The sequence below is a fragment of the Corticium candelabrum genome, chromosome 8 (assembly GCF_963422355.1).
Source record: "Corticium candelabrum chromosome 8, ooCorCand1.1, whole genome shotgun sequence".
In the NCBI taxonomy this organism is placed as follows: domain Eukaryota; kingdom Metazoa; phylum Porifera; class Homoscleromorpha; order Homosclerophorida; family Plakinidae; genus Corticium; species Corticium candelabrum.
The window spans coordinates 2,303,134-2,313,393 of NC_085092.1; the positions used below are offsets into that span (position 1 = coordinate 2,303,134).

The following is a 10,260-nucleotide window of genomic DNA, read 5'->3' on the forward strand; positions in this document are numbered from 1 at the left end:
ACGTGATACACTGGATGAGTTATCAGACCAAACCAACGAGCAGCAATCCATTCCCAAGTGAACAATGGAGGCATTATAGTTCCTTTTCGCGTAGAAAGATAAATTCCGACTACAGCGACGAAGGACACCAATCTTCTTTGAAACTTGAGAAAACACGTTCAAATGTGGACGCCAGCACAGACCAGAGTCAAAGTGAACTCCAAGGTATCGAGCACTGACTTCTGACGGTACGACAGATGAAGCAACCTTAACCGAGAAAAGCGAAAGGTTTTCTGTACACCGAAATTTCGGAAACATCACAAATTCACTTTTCTTGGTGTTCATCTTCAAGAGTGAAAACCAGACAGAAAGGGGTGATAGATCAAGCAGATGTCAGAAGGACTACGATTTTGGGGCGTTTTCGCCGGATTTTGGCATTTCTAGCGTTGCTGTGTACTCTGGAAAAATTTTCTGTTGACTATTTGTCAATGATTTGCGTTTCTACAAATTTCCCAAACTAGTCCAACGCAGACTGTTCATTTTTATTTTTCAATTGTTTGTTTTCGTTGCCACGGAAACATGGTAGTTCCAAAATAATGACGTTTGACCATTTATCATGGCAATGATGGTCTGACTAGCATCTACACCAAGTTTCAGGTCAGTATTAATTAAAATGATTTCCTTGCATTAATAATTATTTCGTAGATTTTTACAACTATACCTCCAACATAGCATTTAGGTCCCCGGCAACTAGTGGCTTACGTGATGGAGCTCGCTTGAATTCTATCTCATCCTCACATGCTGATGGTTGCTGGCAGTCCCTAGTCTGAAACTAGGCCTCGCAATGACAACACCACATGGGATGCTGACCTGCCAACCCAAAATGCGTGAGTTTGCAAGAAAAATGCGGGAGTTAATTTTTTGACACGCCTACAATAGCATTAATATCAATAAATTTATATCATAATAAGTGTTAAATAATATATAAATAATATATAGTTATCAAAATTTAAATATTTGCATGCTCGGTTGGAGTAGAAGCCATTAATTAATTAATTACAGTACAGTTAAATAAGCAAAGTACAACCAATGTAAAACACGGAACTTGTACTTACTACGCCTGGTATTATAAATATAAGCCAGATTAATTATATATAATTCTCGCGGCTAGTTGGGATGTTCGAGATTCTATTGTTTTGCGGCCTTCTTCCATCGCTTTTCCAGCAATACAACTCCTTGGTAGTCTAGAATAGCCAGTCCCTCCCCTTTTCCACTTCCGGACAGTTTTGCCTGACCGACTCTTCTTGCTATGTCAATATTGTGACCAAGTATGTATGAAAGAGCCGGATGGAGAGAGGGGCTAGCACATAGACATTGATATCTGGATATTAAGTATGTATTAACTTAATTAAAGATAATGTTTACACAGAACAGATACACTCACCAATGGTCAGAATGCAGGAGATTAGATGCCAAATGCAAGTAGGCGAGAGAAGGGTCCCAAATGCGGGAGTCTCCCGCTCAATGCGGGAGAGTTGGCAGCTTTGCGGGCAGGATGATTGTTGCCCTACGTCTAGGGCTTGGAATTACGATGTTTCTGTCACCACCAATAGCTATCAGATGTAGTGGTGGACAAGTAATGTATGAATTTGGCGACCACCGTTTGAGTTGCGGTCAGGGAAGCCCCATGATCCCTTATGTGACGTTGTTTTCCACACTTTACTTATCGACAACTCCGACACTTGACGTGAATAATAATGTTCTTTTGACGATAGCAGCAGACCAGGAGATATTTATCACCTCGATTTCACTTTATGGGGTGCTTTCACACTGACCTTACGTTAACCTAGGTTAAGCTAGCTAAGTAAACACTACCATATAGAACATGTAATTACTGGGTAATTGACCTAGGTTAGCACTGAACAGCGTTCACACAGCACAGAAATGACCCACTAACCAATCTAGATACTAGTTATGTATATCTTGTCATTGTTGTCCCTTCAATGTCTGGAAGGTTTGGAGAGTTTCGTCCTCTCACTAGAGACAAGATCTTTACAAGCAACATCTGGTTGTACATTCTGCACAGCAACACTAGGAGAGTAATAACAAGGACCTCTCGTTGCCGACGCGCTATTCTTTGCCTTCTCCTTTTTTACTGAAGACGCGCCCGTGTAGCTTTGAAGCGTTTGTAGCACATTCTAGAAAACGCGTCATTCTTTGCTATGCCTAGAAGGCGGAGCGACCGAGTTGTAGGCGGAGCGACCGAGTTCTAACCTAGCTTGCAAGTGGGTTAGCGCTAACCTAGGTTAGCCAAGCTATTATCTAAGACCAATTAGTTAAAAGGCGTCTGGAACTAAATCAATTAGAGTTAACCTAGGTTAGAATCGTCGTGTGAAAGCACCCTATATAGACCCGGGTACTTAGCTAAGTAGTGTGTCAGTTTGGAATCCTCTACAGTCTTCTTTCATTATTAATTAAATGAGGCGTCTGGGCGTGCAGACATAGCAGCAGAAGTGGAAGAACGAGCAAAGAACAAACTATATGAAACTTCAGTTCACAACTGTTGAGGAATGTTCTTCCCTTAAGTGGTGGTGGAATGCTTTGGCTGTTGGTCTCCGAAGAGTTTAGAACATTTGAAAGACAGTTAGAAGAACAACTATTTGCAGAGGACAGATTTTGTGTAGAGATGTAACCAACATATATATAGCCATGCATAGCCCTGGACGGCTAATCAATTGTAGCTCTGAACACACGATGTTATGCTCAACAGCAGAGGGGAGGCGTTGACTGTGGTGTGTTTGCTATTGCATTTGCTGTACATTTAGCTCTAGGAGATGATGTAGCAAGCCTGAAATTCGACCAACCCCGAGTGAGGGAGCATCTGTACAAATGCTTGCATCAGAAGAAAATGACAGGTTTTCCGCAATACGCACAAACAACTGCTAGACGCACTCCTAGACTTCGCCGTACCTACATAGAAATTTGCCGCAACTGTTTGATGCCAGAAGAATGCGATGATACCGTGCGGTGTCAAATTGAGGACTAGTTTCACGTTGGTTGTCTTCAACATGATCTACCACAACAAAGTGACAAATGGCGCTGTGACAACTGTTTGTAAGAACGCTGTAACTACAGTAGACGATATAGAGTCACTTGCTTTAATTAACGAAGTTAACTAAAATAGATGTTTTCAGTCGCAAATTTAATTAGACAACAAACACGCAATTTGTAACATGTCAATTTGTTAGAAATTTAGCATAAAAACGCAGACTGTAAAGAGTTTAGAATGTCACATTTTTAGATGTGCGAAATTCTCATAATAAGTACGGCGCAGGAATGTCAAATTCTCTAAAAAATACGGCTCGAGAAATGCCAAATTTCCTAGGAAATACTGCTCGGGGGATGCCAAATTCCCTAGGAAATACTGCTCGAGAGATGCCAAATTCCCTAGGAAATACTGCTGGGGGGCATGCCAAATTCCCTAGGAAATACTGCTTGGGAGATGCCAAATTCCCTAGGAAATACTGCTCGGGGGATGCCAAATTCCCTAGGAAATGCGGCTTGGGATGTCAAATTCTCTAGAAAATACCGCTCGGGCATGCCAAATTCCCTAGGAAATGCGGCTCGGGGGATGCCAAATTTCCTGGGATTCCAAATTCTCTAGGATATACAGTTCGGGGATGCAAAATGTCCCGAAGGGATACCAAATTCCCTAGTGAATATGGCTCGAGGATAACAAATTCCCCGGGAATGCCAAATTTCCTGTGACAGGGACGAGATCTCTAGCACGTCATTGAAGCATTTGCCATTTGCCATTTGCCATTTGCCATTTGCCATTTCTATGAACTGGCGCGTGTAGACTGGCAACTGACACCGAGAGACCAGATTTGGTCTACATTACTTTTTACTGCAGTAAATATATTAGCTATTTTAATAAGCTATACCTGAGACGGAAGTGAGTGAAAGTACGCTTTTGGTAAAATTTTAATTGGATTCTAAGGGTATTCATATGTTGCATATAGCAATCGTTTTGGTTACGCAAAGTATACGCTATATTCATGGCAGATTGGCTAGACGATGAATGTCAAATGTCTGTATCATTTTTTGCTCAGTAGGCATGTCACCCATATTATTTATCAAACCTATGGGACTGAATGAAGTGTTGTGGAATGCTGTCGTACGATCGCAGAATGCAGATGAAGTCCATTGTCTTCTCGAAGAAGCCGCTGATTCTAACTTTATGGCGGTGTATGAATTCGAGGCAATAGTAAGTGATTTTTTACGGTATGTATGACTGGTTCGTGCGCTGATCTTTTAACAGCAAGGTGCGGTGTCTGTTTAGAATGTACATTTACCAGAATAGCATACTGCAAGACTTAGAGATGAAGGCTCTTGAAATGTGCTTTGTGCACTATTACAGATTTTTGCAAAATCGTTTTTTGAAATTCTCTACTGGAATATAGACGTGAAACAAGAAACTCTGCTTGTCAGAAATTATGCCTTTTGCTGTTCTGGCATTGGACTTATGAGCGGATAGGTGCGCTAGCTCCCAACACATACATCCTTCAGCGTACGGGCTTGTCTGGAAAATCAATTATTAATAATTAATATGTTTGAACTTGTGCATTGATTATAGTTTGTGTAATTATAGTCTTATCGTGTGCCTATTTTGAATGTGGCTTGCTTAAAAGGCAACAAGTCCATTGTTCAGCTACTTGTTGAGAATGGAGCCGAAATTAACAAAGTTGATGAAGTAAGTTAATTAATTAGCGTATTAGTAAAAATGAACTGTCGTGCACATGAATGAGACTGAGAGTAGTCATAATTTCTTAGCAATTACTTGCAAAGAAGCATGCGTTGCTAGCATCGCCCTACTGCACAGTTCCATCGAAGTGCGTGCTCTGCATGTGCTCTATCATTACACGTAGCGATTGCCACACTAGCTACCGTCGTATATTTATTGACAAAAAAGTCATCGGAAGTTTATATCAAAGACGGTGGTCGCTGCTCCGGATCCAATCACATGAACTTGTGTTTCCATGCTGAACAGCTCAGGAAAGGAAGGTCACCGGCCTAAATGTCGATTGTTTGTCGAGGCCATGCAGGCATACCTTTCCTGCACAGATCATTGATGGTGCTAGCTGAAGTAGCCTGGTTGCTTTCTCGAGACTACAAAACTGGACACCAAGCCCTTCGATGATGTGATTGACAAAAGAGATTACAACATTGACTTTGTCCTATCCTTCTACAATTGCATATAGTCTTTGCATTGACACTGCGTGTGTTGTTGACGATCACAATATCTCTGCATACGTGGTTTCATTCCAAAAGAGATGGCCAGACGCACTGTTGGTTCATATTCTTTGATAAACTGTTGATCCATATATGTAAGCGCAGGTCTCTGTAGTACTGCTCTGTCTCAGATATCCGCTGGTATGCACTGTCAGTCTGACAATATTCACAACTCTATCGCTTTATCGTACTATACATGTGGCACGCATACGTATACGACTATCAGGCCTGAGACAGGTGTGCAACAGCTACAGCTGCTGGGGTTTCATCAAACCCAAACTCTTTTGGGTATGGTATACATTTGTTATGCCATATTTAAGTAAGTGTAAGTGTATTGTCACACTAAAACGCAATTGATATTTTGTATTCAACTTAATACCTAATTCAATTTAGTTAGCATGCAGTAGCTATATCTTATGGATATTATACATATACTGATGCCTGTTTGCAGGTTGGGAAAACAGCGCTTCATTATGCTGCTGACAACGGACAAGAAAGAATTGTTCAATTTCTTTTAGAACAAGGAGCGTCTATTGACGTCCGTGATAAAGTAAGTAGCTTAAGTCGCGCTATTACGATTCATATAAGCTTTGAATTAACGTTGTCTCTTTCGCTAAAGTGTGATTATGGCCAAAAAGTAATTCATAAATTACTGTCTAATAAGATTATGGCAAAAAGTAATTCATAAATTACTGTCTCATAAATTACAGAGATTACTGTAAGAAGACCAATCTTCTTATAATATCTAAAAACTACCGTTTAGTAATTACTGTTTGATATGCAAAATGTTTTGGCATTATTACAAATTTGACATGTTTGTGTAGAATAGTGAAACTGCACTCTACCAGGCAGCTGTGGGTGGACACTGCAGCGCATTCAGAATTCTTCTTGAAAACCAAGCCAACGTTGAATTGCGAGATATCGTAAGTACTCTGATAGAGCGCTGTGTGGAGTACTGATTACATGCAGTTTGAGTCTAATCAAATATAACAATTAATTAAGTTTTAAGATTGCTGTAGGGAGTGTCGTCAATAGAGCTGTTTAGTGACACTATTATTCACAGTTATGCTATTGCTTGGATTGGAGGTTTGCAAATTTTAGCAATAGTTAAATTAATTTAAGTTTTAAAGCCAATTTTAATGTCTTTTTCAAGGAAATGCAAACTAAGTCTGCGAAAGCATAACAAACTTTATAGTATTTGCGGTTTATAAAGAGGCCGGAAACTTAATAATGAACACATGGATAATCGATGGGCATGCAGTTGAACTAAAGTGGGTTTAGCTAGTGCTTATTAGGATATGCCATCTAATGTTAATAATAAGCTGGTGCTTGACTATAGAGCTCCTACTACAATGCATGTTTATTGGCATGATTTCGGCAGGTCTAATTAAATTGCATGCATATATAAAGCTGTGTTGTATGTATAGTAAGCGAAGATGCAGACTTCCGCGGTAAAGGACTCACTTTCAACAAATTCAAATATTTCTACTTGCAGGATTGATTACATTTATTGGAGTGTGTTACGTTCTATTTGTTAGTTATTGGACTGCATATAGTTTATAAACTTGTCTAAGAAGTAAAGAGAGGGAAACGAATTAAAGGAGGAAGAGAAGGAAAAAGAAGTAGAGAAGAGAGAGGAGGCGTGGAGGAGGGAGGAAGGAAGATGAGATGGAGAGAGGGTGGAAGGGAGGGAGAGAGTGAGAGAGGGAAAGGATAAAGAGAGGGATGAAGGTATGGGGAAGGAGGGAGAAAGAGAGGAGGGAGAGAGAAGAAGGAAAGAAGAGAGGAGGCCGCCGTTGCATGTAAGTTTGGTCTAATGTGGTTGCATTGGTCGTCTGCCACTAAAACCACGTGCAACTCTGAGTTACTTACTGTAGTTAAAAGCGTAATATTAGCAGTTGTCACTTATTAACAGAAATATTTATGATCAAATTTTTAATTTGAATACATAACGAACAGAAGAAAGCACTTAGAAATTTTATATAATAACACAACTGGCCGTTATAGGTAGACGAGGTGACAAAGACGTAATTCTATGATTTCTTACATCAAGCAGTTTAGAATTTGATTTTAACTTGAGTGCGTGCATGTGCAATGGTTTATGTAGACTGAAGCAAACTTATAGAAGTACAGCCTGAAATCAGAGTATACTAACAGACAAAAATGCAGTAAACAGACAGACAAGGACAAAGAGACAAAACTGTTTTGGTCACTTATTTGAACGTAGTTATTTTCAAATGCAGTTGTCTTTATTCCGATTTTAGTAGTGAACCTGAGGGGCTTGTGAAATTACATGGCTTTTGGTACTACTGTTGATACTTTAATATTATGGAATTTTGAATTCAATTGCATTTTCGTCTTTAGTGTTAATATATATTTAACGTTTTTCATTTGCATATAGTGCAACTATATTTAGTCTTAGCTATCGATTGACTGTATGAAGAGGTAATCCATGTACTTTTAAACAAAAGTCACACTATGAAGGCTATAGTTACTATTTTGTACGACAAATATGGTGGTCACTGGTCACTAATCTGAGCTGGTTGATGGGTTTTGTATAAATCAAATTCGGTTGAAACTTGCACTGTAACTCACTTGTTGTACACAAATCAACATTCATGTATCAAGATCGATATATTTGATTAACATAGACACGCATTATGTCAGATGCTTTACGTATTATCAACTCACAAGCTGTGTTGATCAACTGAGTACATGAACTGATGCCATTAATTCTGCACAATGTAAAGTTGAGATTGCAGCAAAGTCTATTTTCATGAATTTTTTTCAAATGTCAGTCTGACAGAATGATTCAATCTACCCTGAGTCTACCCTGAAGTCTTGCTGTTGCTATCTACTTCTGCCTGGAATTGTTTGCAGTCTGTTTAGCGTCGACCTCAATTTAGATTTTTACTGAAGGCAGGAGCGGTCCGGATCCAGAGTTCAATTTTGCTTAGTGCTTAATTAATATTACTGATAGACTTGTTATTGTATTAGTCTTATTACCAACATTTAGGAAACTTCAAAAACTCGAGTGTAAGACTCGACCAAAACTGCTTTAGAAGGACTTATTCTTCCGTAATGATTGTGAGCTCCGGCCATTCTACTGAGATGCTACAACAAAGTCATTAAGAACTGACTCTTAGCTAATCAATTTAGAGATCATATTAAATAGATGCATTAGGGCAAGTTTGTTCAGGCGGTTTTGGCTAGTGATTGACTTTAGACGTGTGACTTTACATGGTGAAGACTAATTTACAAATTTTCAACAGCTAGATTTACTAGAATATAGGTTTCTTGTCGGAAAACAACTATTTCAGCACGTATCTACGTGATGGGATTGTGATGTTCTTCTGATAGGGCTTTTAACTTGAGTGGCTTGAAAACTATTATTGTTTGTGCTCTTAACTTAAAGTGGTAATTTGAATTTGTAGATATCTAAACTACAGTCATTTCGACATTGACCTGGTATATGAAAGAGATTAACTAACGACTTAGATTTTGGGTTCACCTCCTAGGGACTTTGGCGCCTTGGCAATTTGGGTCTTATGTGAGGAGTGGACACATTAAAACTCAAGAAGGTGACATCTACAAACTCTGTGTCTCGATGTAACGATTTGTGCATGTTTCTTCAAGAAACAAAGTTTCTAACTGACGTAGTGCTTCTTTTATTATTACAAAGCAGACATGCAATACAGAATTACTGTGTTTACATGGAGTGGCGACGTTATACAGAGCCAAGATTTGTTGGTGGTATTCGGTACCAACCTGTCAAGAGGCCATGGCCAGTCTGTACTTGAAGTGAACCTCCAAAGTGCAATCGATGCAGCTACATTTTATCTAAACATCACCATTTCTAGAACACTGGTGAATACCTTTATTTAGTTACAATTCAAATAGAAAAAAACTGACTTTAAATTAAAACAGTAAACCACATGATTAAGAGCAAGTACTCCTCATAAACTTTGGGGTTGCGCTTCAGTAGCTTTGCCACTGGTACTTCTCAGATTTACTGTCGCAGTACTCATAACTAAAATTGAGAACTGTCCATGTGTAAATAATTGTATTTTTATGCAATATGTAATATCGATATTTAAAGTCCATTATCCATGTGTTTGTGTGACAGCACAAGAAAACATTTTTGGACGTGATTTATCATAAAATTACCAATGAGCACGGATTCTATAACACGTACTTCCCAGTTCTGTATTTGACATACGCCATTTTGGTAAGAGCAAACATCGCTCTGACTGCAATAATAGGAAATCATTCATTCGTTGTCTTCTAGACAAATACCGAACAACAGCAACAGACAGAAAACTTGAATTCAGGTAATTGCAGTAATTGTAGAAACATTGAATTCATTATAAGCCTCATTACTCACGTTGTTACTCATTATCTGTTTAGTCTTAACTTTTTACCAGAAGTATATGTATTTAATAGATATTGATTTTGAATTGAATGTACAATTTTATGCTGTGAATTTTGTGATTGCTAGATCTATATTGACAGTTGTATTGTGTAAGATAATTTACTGTCTTGGCAATGCGTATAGCTATTAATTGAATAAGCAATGCTCTCTTTGAAAGATGAAATGTGTAGCCCATTAGTGTAGGCATTGATCTTGTTTTTTTGCACTTTTTGAAATGACTGGGCACACTTGACTTTCTTCTGCCGAATGGACACAGCTTGAGAGAGAGAGACCAAATAAAGTTAAGGAACAAGGGTACAACGCGCTCACACACACACACACACACACACACACACACACACACACACACACACACACACACACACACAACATACACACTTTTTGCATGCGCAAAGTATAGTGACTGTACACAAAGTTATTGCATTGGCAAGTTTTGAAAGCTTGTATATACAAACTCATTTGTGTGTATGATTAACTTGAAAGCTGAACAATGAATTTACACTCATATTAATTATTTAATAATTATTATAATTGTTTAAATATTTCAAAATGGTTTG

General features: G+C 38.7%; 1 long non-coding RNA gene across 1 annotated transcript; it reads left to right on the forward strand.

The window, feature by feature from the left end:
• The first annotated feature begins 5,737 nt into the window (after window positions 1-5,737).
• On the forward strand, window positions 5,738-9,448 carry LOC134183102 (uncharacterized). The gene is made up of 3 exons (XR_009970444.1): window positions 5,738-5,821; window positions 6,096-6,194; window positions 9,398-9,448. It is a non-coding gene; the product is annotated as an uncharacterized LOC134183102 (long non-coding RNA).
• Window positions 9,449-10,260: the final 812 nt, after the last annotated feature.